This window comes from Pseudophryne corroboree, chromosome 4, assembly GCF_028390025.1.
Source record: "Pseudophryne corroboree isolate aPseCor3 chromosome 4, aPseCor3.hap2, whole genome shotgun sequence".
NCBI classification, from domain to species: domain Eukaryota; kingdom Metazoa; phylum Chordata; class Amphibia; order Anura; family Myobatrachidae; genus Pseudophryne; species Pseudophryne corroboree.
Window position 1 is genome coordinate 27,410,929 of NC_086447.1, and position 20,551 is coordinate 27,431,479.

At 53.4% G+C, this 20,551-nt stretch overlaps 1 protein-coding gene across 7 annotated transcripts in view; it reads right to left on the minus strand.

The window, feature by feature from the left end:
- MAPRE3 (microtubule associated protein RP/EB family member 3) overlaps positions 1-20,551 on the minus strand; it is a 173,742-nt gene that overhangs the window by 58,943 nt on the left and 94,248 nt on the right. The gene's annotated exons all lie outside the window — the stretch shown is intronic.

Consider the following 20,551-nt stretch of genomic DNA (forward strand, 5'->3'; position numbering starts at 1 on the left):
CTGGTTACAGGGTCCGGCAACTGAGGACTCCCCCCCCCCCCCCTCTTGCTCCCCCCTATCTCTCTCCCCCCTCTCTCTCCCCCTATCTCTCTCCCCCCTCTCTCTCTCTCCCCCCTATCTCTCCCCTATCTCTCTCTTCCCCACTCTCTATCCCCTCTCTCTCTCTCTCCTCTCTCTCCCTCCTCTCACTCCCCTATCTGTCTCTCTTCCCCCCTCTCTCTTTCTCCCCCCCTATCTGTCTCTCCCCCCCCCCCTCTCTCTCTCTCTCTCTCTCTCCCCCCCTCTTCCCCTTCTCTCTATATCTCTCTCCCCTATCTCTCTCCACCCCCCCTCCCCCCTATCTCTCTCTCACCTATATGTCTCTCTCTTCCCCCCTCTCTCTCTATCTCTCTCTCCCCCCCTCTCTCTCAATCTCTCGCTCTCCTCCCTCTCTCTCTCCCCTGTCTCTCTCTCCCCCCTCTCTCTCTATCTCTCTCTCTCCCCTATCTCTCTCTTCCCCCTCTCTCTCTTCCCCCTCTCCCCCTTTTTCCCCCCTATCTCTCTCTTCCCCCTCTCTCTCTTCCCCCTCTCCCCCTTTTCCCCCCCTATCTCTCTCTTCCCCCCTCTCTATCTCTCTCTCTCCTCCCCCCCTCCCCCCCTCTACCCCTATCTCCCTCTCCCCCTCTCTCTCCCCCATATCTCTCTCTCTTCCCCCCTCTCTCTCTATCTCTCCCCCCCTCTCTCTCTCCCCCCCTCTCTCTATATCTCTCCCCCTATCTCTCCCATCTCTCTCCACCCCCTCTCTATCCCCCCTATCTCTCTCTCCCCTATCTGTCTATCTCTTCCCCCCCCTCTCTCTCTCCCCTATCTCTCTCTCCCCCTCTCTCTCCCCCATCTTCTCTCTCTTCCCCCCTCTCTCTATATATCTCTCCCCTATCTCTCTCCACCCCCCTATCTCTCTCCCCTATCTGTCTCTCTCTTCCCCCTCTCTATCTCTCTCCCCTATCTCTCTGTCTTCCCCCCTCTCTCTCTCCCCCTCTCCCCCCTATCTCTCTCTCCCCTATCTGTCTCTCTCTTCCCCCTCTCTCTCTCCGCCCTCTCTCTCCCCCTATCTCTCTCTTCCCCCCTCTCTCTCTCCCTTATCTCTCTCTCTCCCCCCCTCTCTCTCCCCTATCTCTCTCTCTTCCCCCCTCTCTCCCCCCTATCTCTCTCTTCCCCTCTCCCCCCATCTCTCTCTCCCCCTATCTCTCTCTGTCTTCCCCCCTATGTCTCTATCTCTCTCCTCCCTCTCTCTCTCCCACCCCTCCCCCTATCTCTCACCCCCTATCTATCTCTCTCCCTCTCCCCCTATCTCTCACCCCCTATCTATCTCTCTCCCTCTCCCCCTATCTCTCCCCCCTCTCTCTCCCTCCCCCCACCCCCTATCTCTCTCCCCCCTATCTCTCTCTCTCTTCCCCTCTTCCCCTATCTCTCTTCCCCCCTCTCTCTCTCTTCCCCCCTATCTCTTTATCTCTCTCCTCCCTCTCTCCCCCCCTCCCCCTATCTCTCTCTCCCTATTTTTCTCTCCCCCCTCTCTCTCTCTCTCCCTCCCCCCTATCTCTCCCTCTCCCCCTATCTCTCCCCACCCCTCTCTCTCTCTCCCTCTCCCCCTATCTCTCCCCCTCTCTCTTTCCTCCCTCTCTCCCCCTATCTCTTTCTCTCTCCCCCCTCTCTCTACCCCCTCTCGCTCTCTCCCTTCTCTCTCCCCCTATCTCTCTCTCCTCCCTCTCTCTCTCCCACCCCTCCCCCTATCTCTCTCTCCATATCTTTCTCTCCCCCTCTCTCTCTTCCCCCTCTCTCTCTCCCCTATCTCTCTTCCCCCCTCTCTCTCTATCCCCCTATCTTTCTCTCTTCCCCCCTATGTCTCTATCTCTCTCCTCCCTCTCTCTCTCCCACCTCTCCCCTCTCTCTCTCCCCCTCTCTTTCTCTCCCCCCCCCCCTCTCTACCCCCTCTCGCTCTCTCCCCTCTCTCTCCCCCTATCTCTCTCTCCTCCCTCTCTCCCCCTCTTTCTCTCTTCCCCCCTCTCTCCCCCCTCTCTCTCTCTTCCCCCCTCTCCCCCCTCTCTCTCTCTCCCCCTCTCCCCCCTCTCTCTCTCTCCCCCCTCTATCTCTCCTCCCCCCCTCTCTCTCTCTCCCCCTATCTCCCCCCCCCCCCCTCTCTCTCTCTCTCTTTCTCTCTCCCGGTGACCATCTGTCACTCTCTGCTCCCGTTACTTAATCCAGATCACAATTCCATTTTATTTCTCTATAATCATTTCCTGAGCTGGATAAATCCCCAGAGGCGGCTGCACTGATCCCAGACCACCGGCTGCATTACTGGGAGTACAGGCGGACATGTCATATATATGTATAGCTACTAAAGGTTATTTTTTATCGATCTCAAAGAGATGAAAGTCCATCTAAATCGATGTTACGTTTTAGGGGCCAAAAACAAACAAACAAAAAAAACACATTTACTAACAGACATTTTCTTTAATTCATTTTTTAAATGTGAGTGCGTGCAGCACGTCAATAAAATCCTTCCTTTAGTAAATATACCCATAGGTGTGACAGAGGAAAGGGATAATGGTGGTCATTCCGAGTTGTTGTCTCATTGCCGATTTTTGCAACGGAGCGATTAAGGCGAGCATGCGCATGGTTCGCAGTGCGCATGCGCTAAGTATTTTTGAACAAAACTTAGTAGATTTACTCACGGCAGAATGAAGAATTTTCATCGTTGAAGTGATCGGAGTGTAATTGACAGGAAGTGGGTGTTTCTGGGCGGAAACTGACCGTTTTCTGGGAGTGTGCGGGAAAACACAGGCATGTCAGGATAAAACGCGGGAGTGTCTTGAGAAACGGGGGGAGTGGCTGGCCGAACGCTGGGCGTGTGTGTGACGTCAAACCAGGAACTAAACAGACTGAGCTGATCGCTATTTGTGAGTAGGTCTGGAGCTACTCAGAAACTGCAAAGAATTTTCTATTCGCACTTCTGCTAAGCTAAGATTCACTCCCAGAGGGCGGCGGCCTAGCGTGTGCAATGCTGCTAAAATCTGCTAGCGAGCCAACAACTCGGAATGAGGGACATTGAACACTTGGGTCAGAAGAAATTTGAAGTCTGGAATGTAGACGCACCAGAAAGACTGTTCCACTTAACCTATTAATTGTATCACTGCTGTAGCCCAGTGGAGAGTATTACATTCATCTATTTATACTCAAGGGATATGTTGTTTGGGGTTTTGCTAACACAGGAGTCACTGAGAGGAGCTGCCGGCGGTGTCCGGACCATAGATCTGCACTGAAAAGGTCTACAGGTCATCAGGCCTACCACTAATGGTCGACAGGCAATAGGGTGACAGAGTCAAAAGGCCGACATGTAAATGGTCGACACAAGGTTTTTTTTATCATTATTTTTCCAGCTTTTTCATACTCTACCATCCATGAGGACTACGATTGGGAATAGTAACCTGGGCCGAGTGCAGCGAAGGGGACGCAGTGAAGTAATGGGGCTTGTTTGTGGAAGTAAAATGACAAAAAAAAAAAAAACCCACCAAAAAATTGTGTCTTCCTTTTTTTTGTCGACCAATTCCATGTTGACCTTTTTCCGAAGTATATATACTGTATAAATATTTTGAACAAGGCATGGAAGAAGTGGTTACTGGGCGCTATGTATGCCCCAGGTTTCTGGCTCCTGTGTGGAGACCGGCAGACCTGATCGCCAGAGCACCTGTGGGGTCAGGTATGACGGGTGTGGCCTGGCCGCCTCGCCCTGTGATGACCTGGGGAACAGGTGGCAGGTTGCTGTGAGATACTGCTGTTACTGGATGTAAGTATTGTATGTTATATGCTGATGTCCTCCCTCTGTGTCTGTCTCTCATTACACCATTTTGTTTTATCACTGTTGTTTCCGATTGTCAATCACAACGTAATCTGCTGCGCTATGTAACACACATGTATAGTGACACACAACCGTCTCTGCGGGAGAAGCGCACGTGACAAGGGTCGTGGGGCAATATGACAAAAATCCTACAGCTGAGCCTAAAGGGGACAAATCCTAATTTACTTTTTATAAAAACTGTTAGTGGCACTGAGAGCACAAATCCCGGTGTAACACCGCCCGCCCGCACACGTGTGTCACCACACAGTCACCTCTCACATTGCCGCAAACACCGCACGCACACGTGTCACCATACAGTCACCTCTCACATTGCCGCAAACACCGCCCGCACACGTGTCACCACACAGTCACCTCTCACACTGCCGCAAACACCGGATGCCTGCACACGTGTCACCACACAGTCACCTCTCACATTGCCGCACACACCGCACGCACACGTGTCACCACACAGTCACCTCTCACATTGCCGCAAACACCGCCCGCACACGTGTCACCACACAGTCACCTCTCACATTGCCGCAAACACCGGCCGCCCGCACACGTGTCACCACACAGTCACCTCTCACACTGCCGCAAACACCGGATGCCTGCACACGTGTCACCACACAGTCACCTCTCACATTGCCGCAAACACCGCACGCACACGTGTCACCATACAGTCACCTCTCACATTGCCGCAAACACCGGCCGCCTGCACACGTGTGTCACCACACAGTCACCTCTCACATTGCAGCAAACACCGCACGCACACGTGTCACCATACAGTCACCTCTCACATTGCCGCAAACACCGGCCGCCTGCACACGTGTCACCACGCGGTCACCTCTCACATTGCCGCAAACACCAGCCGCCCGCACACGTGTCACCACACAGTCACCTCTCACATTGCCGCAAACACCGCCCGCACACGTGTCACCACACAGTCACCTCTCACATTGCCGCAAACACCGGCCGCCCGCACACGCGTGTCACCACACAGTCACCTCCTACATTGCCACAAACACCGGCCGCCCGCACACGTGTGCCACCACACAGTCACCTCTCACATTGCCGCAAACACCGCCCGCACACGTGTGTCACCACACAGTCACCTCTCACATTGCCGCAAACACCACCCGCACACACGTGTCACCACACAGTCACCTCTCACACTGCCGCAAACACCGGCCGCCCGCACACGTGTTACCACACAGTCACCTCTCACATTGCCGCAAACACCGCACGCACACGTGTGTCACCACACAGTTATCTCTCACACTGCCGCAAACACTGGCCGCCCGCACACGTGTGCCACCACACAGTCACCTCTCACATTGCCGCAAACACCGGCCGCCCGCACACGTGTCACCACACAGTCACCTCTCACATTGCCGCAAACACCGGCCGCCCGCACACGTGTCACCACACAGTCACCTCTCACACTGCCGCAAACACCGGATGCCCGCACACGTGTCACCACACAGTCACCTCTCACATTGCCGCAAACACCGGCCGCCCGCACACGTGTCCCCACACAGTCACCTCTCACATTGCCGCAAACACCGGCCGCCCGCACACGTGTCACCACACAGTCACCTCTCACATTGCCGCAAACACCGGCCGCCCGCACACGTGTCCCCACACAGTCACCTCTCACATTGCCGCAAACACCGGCCGCCCGCACACGTGTCACCACACAGTCACCTCTCACACTGCCGCAAACACCGGATGCCCACACACGTGTCCCCACACAGTCACCTCTCACACTGCAGTGACACGTGGTGACAACAAATTCTGTACATATCATTGCAATTGCAGAATTGTTAGCGCACAGGCCGAGCTGTGACACCGGAATCCTCTGACACACACGCTGCGCTGTAACAGGATTGGGGAAGTGGAGATAGGTGACTTGTCATTTATTTATGATCTACACACACAGCTCAGTGACACACAACTGCCGGGGAGTCTGATGTCCTGATCTAGTATCACAGGAAACAAGGAGACACCGGGGTCTAGAGATTACAGGGGCAGCATTAGGGGGTGTATACTGATCATCAGGACGCAGTACAGAGATTACAGGGGCAGTGTTAGGGGGTGTATACTGATCATCAGGACGCAGTACAGAGATTACAGGGGCAGCGTTAGGGGGTGTATACTGATCATCAGGCCACAGTACAGAGATTACAGGGGCAGCGTTAGGGGGTGTATACTGATCATCAGGACGCAGTACAGAGATTACAGGGGCAGTGTTAGGGGGTGTATACTGATCATCAGGACGCAGTACAGAGATTACAGGGGCAGCGTTAGGGGGTGTATACTGATCATCAGGCCGCAGTACAGAGATTACAGGGGCAGCGTTAGGGGGTGTATACTGATCATCAGGACGCAGTACAGAGATTACAGGGGCAGCGTTAGGGGGTGTATACTGATCATCAGGACGCAGTACAGAGATTACAGGGGCAGCATTAGGGGGTGTATACTGATCATCAGGCCGCAGTACAGAGATTACAGGGGCAGCGTTAGGGGGTGTATACTGATCACCGGGCCGCAGTACAGAGATTACAGGGGCAGCGTTAGGGGGTGTATACTGATCATCAGGACGCAGTACAGAGATTACAGGGGCAGCGTTAGGGGGTGTATACTGATCATCAGGACGCAGTACAGAGATTACAGGGGCAGCGTTAGGGGGTGTATACTGATCATCAGGCCGCAGTACAGAGATTACAGGGGCAGCATTAGGGGGTGTATACTGATCATCAGGCCGCAGTACAGAGATTACAGGGGCAGCGTTAGGGGGTGTATACTGATCACCGGGCCGCAGTACAGAGATTACAGGGGCAGCGTTAGGGGGTGTATACTGATCATCAGGACGCAGTACAGAGATTACAGGGGCAGCATTAGGGGGTGTATACTGATCATCAGGCCGCAGTACAGAGATTACAGGGGCAGTGTTAGGGGGTGTATACTGATCATCAGGCCGCAGTACAGAGATTACAGGGGCAGTGTTAGGGGGTGTATACTGATCATCAGGACGCAGTACAGAGATTACAGGGGCAGCGTTAGAGGGTGTATACTGATCATCAGGACGCAGTACAGAGATTACAGGGGCAGCGTTAGGGGGTGTATACTGATCATCAGGCCGCAGTACAGAGATTACAGGGGCAGTGTTAGGGGGTGTATACTGATCATCAGGACGCAGTACAGAGATTACAGGGGCAGCATTAGGGGGTGAATACTGATCATCAGGCCGCAGTACAGAGATTACAGGGGCAGCGTTAGGGGGTGTATACTGATCATCAGGCCGCAGTACAGAGATTACAGGGGCAGCGTTAGGGGGGTGTATACTGATCATCAGGCCGCAGTACAGAGATTACAGGGGCAGCGTTAGAGGGTGTATACTGATCATCAGGCCGCAGTACAGAGATTACAGGGGCAGCGTTAGGGGGTGTATATCATCAGGCCGCAGTACAGAGATTACAGGGGCAGCGTTAGGGGGTGTATACTGATCATCAGGACGCAGTACAGAGATTACAGGGGCAGTGTTAGGGGGTGTATACTGATCATCAGGCCGCAGTACAGAGATTACAGGGGCAGCATTAGGGGGTGTATACTGATCATCAGGACGCAGTACAGAGATTACAGGGGCAGCGTTAGGGGGTGTATACTGATCATCAGGCCGCAGTACAGAGATTACAGGGGCAGTGTTAGGGGGTGTATACTGATCATCAGGACGCAGTACAGAGATTACAGGGGCAGTGTTAGAGGGTGTATACTGATCATCAGGCCGCAGTACAGAGATTACAGGGGCAGTGTTAGGGGGTGTATACTGATCATCAGGACGCAGTACAGAGATTACAGGGGCAGCGTTAGAGGGTGTATACTGATCATCAGGACGCAGTACAGAGATTACAGGGGCAGCGTTAGGGGGTGTATACTGATCATCAGGCCGCAGTACAGAGATTACAGGGGCAGCGTTAGGGGGTGTATACTGATCATCAGGCCGCAGTACAGAGATTACAGGGGCAGTGTTAGGGGGTGTATACTGATCATCAGGACGCAGTACAGAGATTACAGGGGCAGCGTTAGGGGGTGTATACTGTTCATCAGGGCGCGGTACAGAGATTACAGGGGCAGCGTTAGGGGGTGTATACTGATCATCAGGCCGCAGTACAGAGATTACAGGGGCAGTGTTAGGGGGTGTATACTGATCATCAGGGCGCGGTACAGAGATTACAGGGGCAGCGTTAGGGGGTGTATACTGATCATCAGGGCGCGGTACAGAGATTACAGGGGCAGCGTTACGGGGTGTATACTGATCACCAGGCCGCAGTACAGAGATTACAGGGGCAGCATTAGGGGGTGTATACTGATCATCAGGCCGCAGTACAGAGATTACAGGGGCAGCATTAGGGGGTGTATACTGATCATCAGGCCGCAGTACAGAGATTACAGGGGCAGCATTAGGGGGTGTATACTGATCATCAGGCCGCAGTACAGAGATTACAGGGGCAGCGTTAGGGGGTGTATACTGATCACCGGGCCGCAGTACAGAGATTACAGGGGCAGCATTAGGGGGTGTATACTGATCATCAGGCCGCAGTACAGAGATTACAGGGGCAGCATTAGGGGGTGTATACTGATCATCAGGCCGCAGTACAGAGATTACAGGGGCAGCGTTAGGGGGTGTATACTGATCATCAGGCCGCAGTACAGAGATTACAGGGGCAGCGTTAGGGGGTGTATACTGATCATCAGGCCGCAGTACAGAGATTACAGGGGCAGCGTTAGGGGGTGTATACTGATCATCAGGCCGCAGTACAGAGATTACAGGGGCAGCGTTAGGGGGTGTATACTGATCATCAGGCCGCAGTACAGAGATTACAGGGGCAGCGTTAGGGGGTGTATACTGATCATCAGGCCGCAGTACAGAGATTACAGGGGCAGCGTTAGGGGGTGTATACTGATCATCAGGCCGCAGTACAGAGATTACAGGGGCAGTGTTAGGGGGTGTATACTGATCATCAGGCCGCAGTACAGAGATTACAGGGGCAGCGTTAGGGGGTGTATACTGATCACCGGGCCGCAGTACAGAGATTACAGGGGCAGCATTAGGGGGTGTATACTGATCATCAGGCCGCAGTACAGAGATTACAGGGGCAGTGTTAGGGGGTGTATACTGATCATCAGGCCGCAGTACAGAGATTACAGGGGCAGTGTTAGGGGGTGTATACTGATCACCAGGGCGCGGTACAGAGATTACAGGGGCAGTGTTAGGGGGTGTATACTGATCATCAGGCCGCAGTACAGAGATTACAGGGGCAGTGTTAGGGGGTGTATACTGATCACCGGGCCGCAGTACAGAGATTACAGGGGCAGCGTTAGAGGGTGTATATCATCAGGCCGCAGTACAGAGATTACAGGGGTAGTGTTAGGGGGTGTATATCATCAGGCCGCAGTACAGAGATTACAGGGGCAGTGTTAGGGGGGTGTATACTGATCATCAGGACGCAGTACAGAGATTACAGGGGCAGCGTTAGGGGGTGTATACTGATCATCAGGACGCAGTACAGAGATTACAGGGGCAGTGTTAGGGGGTGTATACTGATCATCAGGCCGCAGTACAGAGATTACAGGGGCATTGTTAAGGGGTGTATACTGATCATCAGGCCGCAGTACAGAGATTACAGGGGCAGCGTTAGGGGGTGTATACTGATCATCAGGCCGCAGTACAGAGATTACAGGGGCAGCGTTAGAGGGTGTATACTGATCATCAGGCCGCAGTACAGAGATTACAGGGGTAGTGTTAGGGGGTGTATACTGATCATCAGGCCGCAGTACAGAGATTACAGGGGCATTGTTAGGGGGTGTATACTGATCATCAGGCCGCAGTACAGAGATTACAGGGGTAGTGTTAGGGGGTGTATACTGATCATCAGGCCGCAGTACAGAGATTACAGGGGCATTGTTAGGGGGTGTATACTGATCATCAGGCCGCAGTACAGAGATTACAGGGGCAGCGTTAGAGGGTGTATATCATCAGGCCGCAGTACAGAGATTACAGGGGCAGCGTTAGAGGGTGTATACTGATAATCAGGCCGCCGTACAGAGATTACAGGGGCAGCGTTAGAGGGTGTATACTGATCATCAGGCCGCAGTACAGAGATTACAGGGGCAGCGTTAGGGGGTGTATACTGATCATCAGGCCGCAGTACAGAGATTACAGGGGCAGCGTTAGGGGGTGTATACTGATCATCAGGACGCAGTACAGAGATTACAGGGGCAGTGTTGGGGGGTGTATATCATCAGGCCGCAGTACAGAGATTACAGGGGCAGCGTTAGAGGGTGTATACTGATCATCAGGCCGCAGTACAGAGATTACAGGGGCAGCGTTAGAGTGTGTATACTGATCATCAGGACGCAGTACAGAGATTACAGGGGCAGCGTTAGGGGGTGTATACTGATCATCAGGACGCAGTACAGAGATTACAGGGGCAGCGTTAGGGGGTGTATACTGATCATCAGGACGCAGTACAGAGATTACAGGGGTAGTGTTAGGGGGTGTATACTGATCATCAGGCCGCAGTACAGAGATTACAGGGGCAGCGTTAGGGGGTGTATACTGATCATCAGGACGCAGTACAGAGATTACAGGGGCAGTGTTGGGGGGTGTATACTGATCATCAGGCCGCAGTACAGAGATTACAGGGGTAGTGTTAGGGGGTGTATATCATCAGGCCGCAGTACAGAGATTACAGGGGCAGCGTTAGAGGGTGTATACTGATCATCAGGCCGCAGTACAGAGATTACAGGGGCAGCGTTAGATGGTGTATACTGATCATCAGGCCGCAGTACAGAGATTACAGGGGCAGCGTTAGAGGGTGTATACTGATCATCAGGCCGCAGTACAGAGATTACAGGGGCAGTGTTAGGGGGTGTATACTGATCATCAGGCCGCAGTACAGAGATTACAGGGGCAGTGTTAGGGGGTGTATATCATCAGGCCGCAGTACAGAGATTACAGGGGCAGCGTTAGGGGGTGTATACTGATCATCAGGCCGCAGTACAGAGATTACAGGGGCAGCGTTAGGGGGTGTATACTGATCATCAGGCCGCAGTACAGAGATTACAGGGGCAGTGTTAGGGGGTGTATATCATCAGGCCGCAGTACAGAGATTACAGGGGCAGTGTTAGGGGGTGTATATCATCAGGCCGCAGTACAGAGATTACAGGGGCAGCATTAGGGGGTGTATACTGATCACCGGGCCGCAGTACAGAGATTACAGGGGTAGTGTTAGGGGGTGTATACTGATCACCGGGCCGCAGTACAGAGATTACAGGGGCAGCGTTAGGGGGTGTATACTGATCACCGGGCCGCAGTACAGAGATTACAGATGTGTGATGGAGAAGAGATAGGATATAAGGACGGGATGAGAAAGCTGAATCACGGGAACATCAGCAGCTGTGTATTACTCCTCTGTAATAGTAGGAGGTATAGGAATATACAGTGACAGACACAACAAGTCCACCCTGTGCACAATACGTGGAGCCCCAGCTGCCCTGCACCAGCGCTGTGTATCAGTCACCTGCAGAGTGCTGCCAGGAGGACGGGCACAGAGACAGCACCCCTGCCCGCACCCTGACATCCTACCTGTGCCATCGCTCCTCCCTGACCACGTACTTCCTGAAGGGGATGATAGGATCTGTCTCAGGGCTGCAGCGGCCGCGGGAGGACCGGAGCTGGGAGGGCATGAGGTGTGGAAGTGCCTGAGATGCAGAGGAGTAGCTGACTCAGTGCAAAGACGTCTGACAGAAGAGCCCAGAGCACGGCAGCAGGGGATTAATGATGGGAGGATCCGTGCCTCATACATACACACTATACCCAGCACATCACACAGCCCACACCGTGCCTCATACATACACACTATACCCAGCACATCACACAGCCCACACCGTGCCTCATACATACACTACCCAGCACATCACACAGCCCACACCGTGCCTCATACATACACACTATACCCAGCACATCACACAGCCCACAATGTGCCTCACACACACACACTATACCCAGCACATCACACAGCCCACACCGTGCCTCATACATACACACTATACCCAGCACATCACACAGCCCACACCGTGCCTCATACATACACACTATACCCAGCACATCACACAGCCCACAATGTGCCTCACACACACACACTATACCCAGCACATCACACAGCCCACACCGTGCCTCATACATACACACTATACCCAGCACATCACACAGCCCACACCGTGCCTCATACATACACACTATACCCAGCACATCACACAGCCCACACCGTGCCTCATACACACACACTATACCCAGCACATCACACAGCCCACACCGTGCCTCATACATACACACTATACCCAGCACATCACACAGCCCACACCGTGCCTCATACATACACACTATACCAAGCACATCACACAGCCCACACCGTGCCTCATACATACACACTATACCCAGCACATCACACAGCCCACACCGTGCCTCATACATACACACTATACCCAGCACATCACACAGCCCACACCGTGCCTCATACATACACACTATACCCAGCACATCACACAGCCCACACCGTGCCTCATACATACACACTATACCCAGCACATCACACAGCCCACACCGTGTCTCATACATACACACTATACCCAGCACATCACACAGCCCACACCGTGCCTCATACATACACACTATACCCAACACAGCCCACACCGTGCCTCATACATACACACTACACCCAGCACATCACACAGCCCACACCGTGCCTCATACATACACACTATACCCAGCACATCACACAGCCCACACCGTGCCTCATACACACACACTATACCCAGCACATCACACAGCCCACACCGTGCCTCATACATACACACTATACCCAGCACATCACACAGCCCACACCGTGCCTCATACACACACACTATACCCAGCACATCACACAGCCCACACCGTGCCTCATACACACACACTATACCCAGCACATCACACAGCCCACACCGTGCCTCATACATACACACTATACCCAACACAGCCCACACCGTGCCTCATACATACACACTACACCCAGCACATCACACAGCCCACACCGTGCCTCATACATACACACTATACCCAGCACATCACACAGCCCACACCGTGCCTCATACACACACACTATACCCAGCACATCACACAGCCCACACCGTGCCTCATACATACACACTATACCCAGCACATCACACAGCCCACACCGTGCCTCATACACACACACTATACCCAGCACATCACACAGCCCACACCGTGCCTCATACACACACACTATACCCAGCACATCACACAGCCCACACCGTGCCTCATACATACACACTATACCCAGCACATCACACAGCCCACACCGTGTCTCATACATACACACTATACCAAGCACATCACACAGCCCACACCGTGCCTCATACATACACACTATACCCAGCACATCACACAGCCCACACCGTGCCTCATACATACACACTACACCCAGCACATCACACAGCCCACACCGTGCCTCATACATACACACTACACCCAGCACATCACACAGCCCACACCGTGCCTCATACATACACACTATACCCAGCACATCACACAGCCCACATCGTGCCTCATACATACACACTATACCCAGCACATCACACAGCCCACACCGTGCCTCATACATACACACTATACCCAGTACATCACACAGCCCACACCGTACCTCATACATACACACTATACCCAGCACATCACACAGCCCACACCGTGCCTCATACATACACACTATACTCAGCACATCACACAGCCCACACCGTGCCTCATACACACACACACTATACCCAGCACATCACACAGCCCACACCGTGCCTCATACATACACACTATACCCAGCATATCACACAGCCCACACCGTGCCTCATACATACACACTATACCCAGCACATCACACAGCCCACACCGTGCCTCATACATACACACTATACCCAGCACATCTCACAGCCCACACTGTGCCTCATACACACACACTATACCCAGCACATCACACAGCCCACACCGTGCCTCATACATACACACTATACCCAGCACATCACACAGCCCACACCGTGCCTCATACATACACACTATACCCAGCACATCACACAGCCCACACCGTGCCTCATACATACACACTATACCCAGCACATCACACAGCCCACACCGTGCCTCATACATACACACTATACCCAGCACATCACACAGCCCACACCGTGCCTCATACATACACACTATAACCAGCACATCACACAGCCCGCACTCTGCCCTGACACCGTGCCTCATACATACACACTATACCCAGCACATCACACAGCCCGCACTCTGCCCTGACACCGTGCCTCATACGTACACAGTACCTATGCCCAGCACATCACACAGCCCGCACTCTACCCTGACACCGTGCCTCATACGTACACAGTACCTATACCCAGCACATCACACAGCCCGCACTCTGCCCTGACACCGTGCCTCATACACACTATACCCAGCACATCACACAGCCCGCACTCTGCCCTGACACCGTGCCTCATACACACTATACCCAGCACATCACACAGCCCGCACTCTGCCCTGACACCGTGCCTCATACATACACAGTACCTATACCCAGCACGTCACACAGCCCGCACTCTTCCCTGACACTGTGCCTCATACATACACAGTACCTATACCCAGCACATCACACAGCCTGCACTCTACCCTGACACTGTGCCTCATACTTACACACTATACCCAGCACATCACACAGCCCGCACCGTGCCTCATACATACACACTATAACCAGCACATCACACAGCCCGCACTCTGCCCTGACACCGTGCCTCATACATACACACTATACCCAGCACATCACACAGCCCACACCGTGCCTCATACACACACACTATACCCAGCACATCACACAGCCCACACCGTGCCTCATACATACACACTATACCCAGCACATCACACAGCCCGCACCGTGCCTCATACATACACACTATACCCAGCACATCACACAGCCCACACCGTGCCTCATACATACACACTATACCCAGCACATCACACAGCCCTCATTGTGCCTCATACATACACACTATACTCAGCACATCACACAGCCCACACCGTGCCTCATACATACACACTATACCCAGCACATCACACAGCCCACACTCTTCCCTGACACTGTGCCTGAGCCTCATATATGTATTTATCTGATTGACTGGGCGAGCCATGCAATTAAGTGCACGCCTTCAGCCAGTGTCTGCACAGTATTCCATGAAAATGTATCTCCCAAAATTGCAGACGCCACATAGGAGACAGTTATGAAGGATTCTAGCGGATGTGGTGGCCATTTTGGGAGGGGCATTCAGTAGAAGCAAGGCCGAGTGCTGTGAACAAAGGACCGCTGAATTGTAGGGGGGCAACCAGTAGCAACAGTAGTATGAAACCCCTGACAACGAGCAGGTAGTAGTTGGGCATTAATTATTATGTGAGGGAAAGATATATTAAGGTGGCAGGGCATGAGTGTGGGGCATAATATGATGAACGGGGAATTATTGTGTGGGGCAGAATATGCTGGAATGTTTGTTTCTCCCTGTGGCGGCCGAGGTCTGGGGGTGCAGGTCTATTCCTGCAAGGCTATGCACACGCTTGGGCGCACACGCTAATGATCACATTTTAGAATGTCTTTGTGGGGGGTGGGGGACCACCATTTTTTTACTGTTGGCACCGTGAGACAAATTGTCAAGAAACCGCCCTGGCCTAGACTGCAGACACCGTTGAATGCATGCAGAAGTGCAGTCTGTTGCCAGGCTGATACACTGTAGACACTAGGGGGCAGCACACACATAGTGACACAGAGCTGTACCACTGTAACATGGAGCAGAACAGATGAGAAGGGTGACAGGCATTGCTCTGGTAATGGGAAACTTCATTGTTTTCATCTTCCTACAGTATCATTGTAAAGAGACTCTTTTTCTGTCTGTATATCCCAGTCATATAGTAAAAAGTGTGAAATATGAAGTTACTCTGACCCTAATAAAGCATGTGCTGTATATCCACTGTACTGTCCTGGCTGTATATGTGGAGGGGGTTCCCTAAAGCACAGTACAGCAGAACAGACAAACAGATGTGAGGAATGTCCAGGTACCTAATGTGCAGGCCCCATTGTAACCTGTATTCTGCACTGGCTGATGGCCACTGATCCCGCCCCTGACCTATGGAAGATAACTGGGACACTATGACTTTGCAGTTTCTGCTTTTTGGGCCTAATTCAGATCTGATCAAAGCAGCAAAATTTTTCTCTAATGGGCATATCCATGCTGCACTACATCTCACCATCTCCTGCACCACAGCCCACTACATGCTGCACCATAGTCCACTGCACCACAGCCCACTACATGCTGCACCATAGTCCACTGCACCACAGCCCACTACATGCTGCACCATAGTCCACTGCACCACAGCCCACTACATGCTGCACCATAGTCCACTGCACCACAGCCCACTACATGCTGCACCATAGTCCACTGCACCACAGCCCACTACATGCTGCACCATAGTCCACTGCACCACAGCCCACTACATGCTGCACCATAGTCCACTGCACCACAGCCCACTACATGCTGCACCATAGTCCACTGCACCACAGCCCACTACATGCTGCACCATAGTCCACTGCACCACAGCCCACTACATGCTGCACTACAGTCCACTGCACCACAGCCCACTACATGCTGCACTACAGTTCACTACACCACAGCCCACTACATGCTGCACTACAGTCCACTGCACCACAGCCCACTACATGCTGCACTACAGTCCACTGCACCACAGCCCACTACATGCTGCACTACAGTTCACTACACCACAGCCCACTACATGCTGCACCATAGTCCACTGCACCACAGCCCACTACATGCTGCACTACAGTCCACTGCACCACAGCCCACTACATGCTGCACTACAGTTCACTACACCACAGCCCACTACATGCTGCACTACAGTCCACTGCACCACAGCCCACTACATGCTGCACTACAGTTCACTACACCACAGCCCACTACATGCTGCACCACAGTCCACTGCACCACAGCCCACTACATGCTGCACCACATCCCATTACATGCTGCACCATATCCCATTACATGCTGCACTACAGTTCACTACACCACAGCCCACTACATGCTGCACCACATCCCATTACATGCTGCACTACAGTCCACTGCACCACAGCCCACTACATGCTGCACTACAATCCACTGCACCACAGCCCACTACATGCTGCACTACAGTCCACTGCACCACAGCCCACTACATGCTGCACCATAGTCCACTGCACCACAGCCCACTACATGCTGCACCATAGTCCACTGCACCACAGCCCACTACATGCTGCACCATAGTCCACTGCACCACAGCCCACTACATGCTGCACCATAGTCCACTGCACCACAGCCCACTACATGCTGCACCATAGTCCACTGCACCACAGCCCACTACATGCTGCACCATAGTCCACTGCACCACAGCCCACTACATGCTGCACTACAGTCCACTGCACCACAGCCCACTACATGCTGCACTACAGTTCACTACACCACAGCCCACTACATGCTGCACTACAGTCCACTGCACCACAGCCCACTACATGCTGCACTACAGTCCACTGCACCACAGCCCACTACATGCTGCACTACAGTTCACTACACCACAGCCCACTACATGCTGCACCATAGTCCACTGCACCACAGCCCACTACATGCTGCACTACAGTCCACTGCACCACAGCCCACTACATGCTGCACCATAGTCCACTGCACCACAGCCCACTACATGCTGCACTACAGTTCACTACACCACAGCCCACTACATGCTGCACTACAGTCCACTGCACCACAGCCCACTACATGCTGCACCACATCCCATTACATGCTGCACTACAGTCCACTGCACCACAGCCCACTACATGCTGCACCATATCCCATTACATGCTGCACTACAGTTCACTACACCACAGCCCACTACATGCTGCACCACATCCCATTACATGCTGCACTACAGTCCACTGCACCACAGCCCACTACATGCTGCACTACAATCCACTGCACCACAGCCCACTACATGCTGCACTACAGTCCACTGCACCACAGCCCACTACATGCTGCACTACAGTTCACTACACCACAGCCCACTACATGCTGCACCACAGTCCACTGCACCATATCGCACTACATGCTGCACCACAGCCCACTACGTGCTGCACCACATCCCACTACATGCTGCACTACAGTACACTGCACCACAGCCCACTACATGCTGCACCATAGTCCACTGCACCACAGCTCACTACATGCTGCACCACATCCCATTACATGCTGCACTACAGTACACTGCACCACAGCCCACTACATGCTGCACTACAGTCCACTGCACCACAGCCCACTACATGCTGCACCACAGTCCACTGCACCATATCCCACTACATGCTGCACCACAGCCCACTACGTGCTGCACCACATCCCACTACATGCTGCACTACAGTCCACTGCACCACAGCCCACTACATGCTGCACCATAGTCCACTGCACCACAGCTCACTACATGCTGCACCACATCCCATTACATGCTGCACTACAGTCCACTGCACCACAGCCCACTACATGCTGCACCATAGTCCACTGCACCACAGCCCACTACATGCTGCACCATAGTCCACTGCACCACAGCCCACTACATGCTGCACTACAGTCCACTGCACCACAGCCCACTACATGCTGCACTACAGTTCACTACACCACAGCCCACTACATGCTGCACTACAGTCCACTGCACCACAGCCCACTACATGCTGCACTACAGTCCACTGCACCACAGCCCACTACATGCTGCACTACAGTTCACTACACCACAGCCCACTACATGCTGCACCATAGTCCACTGCACCACAGCCCACTACATGCTGCACTACAGTCCACTGCACCACAGCCCACTACATGCTGCACTACAGTTCACTACACCACAGCCCACTACATGCTGCACTACAGTCCACTGCACCACAGCCCACTACATGCTGCACCATAGTCCACTGCACCACAGCCCACTACATGCTGCACCATATCCCATTACATGCTGCACTACAGTTCACTACACCACAGCCCACTACATGCTGCACCACATCCCATTACATGCTGCACTACAGTCCACTGCACCACAGCCCACTACATGCTGCACTACAATCCACTGCACCACAGCCCACTACATGCTGCACTACAGTCCACTGCACCACAGCCCACTACATGCTGCACTACAGTTCACTACACCACAGCCCACTACATGCTGCACCACAGTCCACTGCACCATATCGCACTACATGCTGCACCACAGCCCACTACGTGCTGCACCACATCCCACTACATGCTGCACTACAGTACACTGCACCACAGCCCACTACATGCTGCACCATAGTCCACTGCACCACAGCTCACTACATGCTGCACCACATCCCATTACATGCTGCACTACAGTACACTGCACCACAGCCCACTACATGCTGCACTACAGTCCACTGCACCACAGCCCACTACATGCTGCACTACAGTCCACTGCACCACAGCCCACTACATGCTGCACTACAGTTCACTACACCACAGCCCACTACATGCTGCACCACAGTCCACTGCACCATATCCCACTACATGCTGCACCACAGCCCACTACGTGCTGCACCACATCCCACTACATGCTGCACTACAGTACACTGCACCACAGCCCACTACATGCTGCACCATAGTCCACTGCACCACAGCCCACTACATGCTGCACCATAGTCCACTGCACCACAGCCCACTACATGCTGCACCATAGTCCACTGCACCACAGCCCACTACATGCTGCACTACAGTCCACTGCACCACAGCCCACTACATGCTGCACCACATCCCATTACATGCTGCACTACAGTTCACTACACCACAGCCCACTACATGCTGCACCACATCCCATTACATGCTGCACTACAGTCCACTGCACCACAGCCCACTACATGCTGCACTACAATCCACTGCACCACAGCCCACTACATGCTGCACTACAGTCCACTGCACCACAGCCCACTACATGCTGCACTACAGTTCACTACACCACAGCCCACTACATGCTGCACCACAGTCCACTGCACCATATCGCACTACATGCTGCACCACAGCCCACTACGTGCTGCACCACATCCCACTACATGCTGCACTACAGTACACTGCACCACAGCCCACTACATGCTGCACCATAGTCCACTGCACCACAGCTCACTACATGCTGCACCACATCCCATTACATGCTGCACTACAGTACACTGCACCACAGCCCACTACATGCTGCACTACAGTCCACTGCACCACAGCCCACTACATGCTGCACTACAGTTCACTACACCACAGCCCACTACATGCTGCACCACAGTCCACTGCACCATATCCCACTACATGCTGCACCACAGCCCACTACGTGCTGCACCACATCCCACTACATGCTGCACTACAGTACACTGCACCACAGCCCACTACATGCTGCACCATAGTCCACTGCACCACAGCTCACTACATGCTGCACCACATCCCATTACA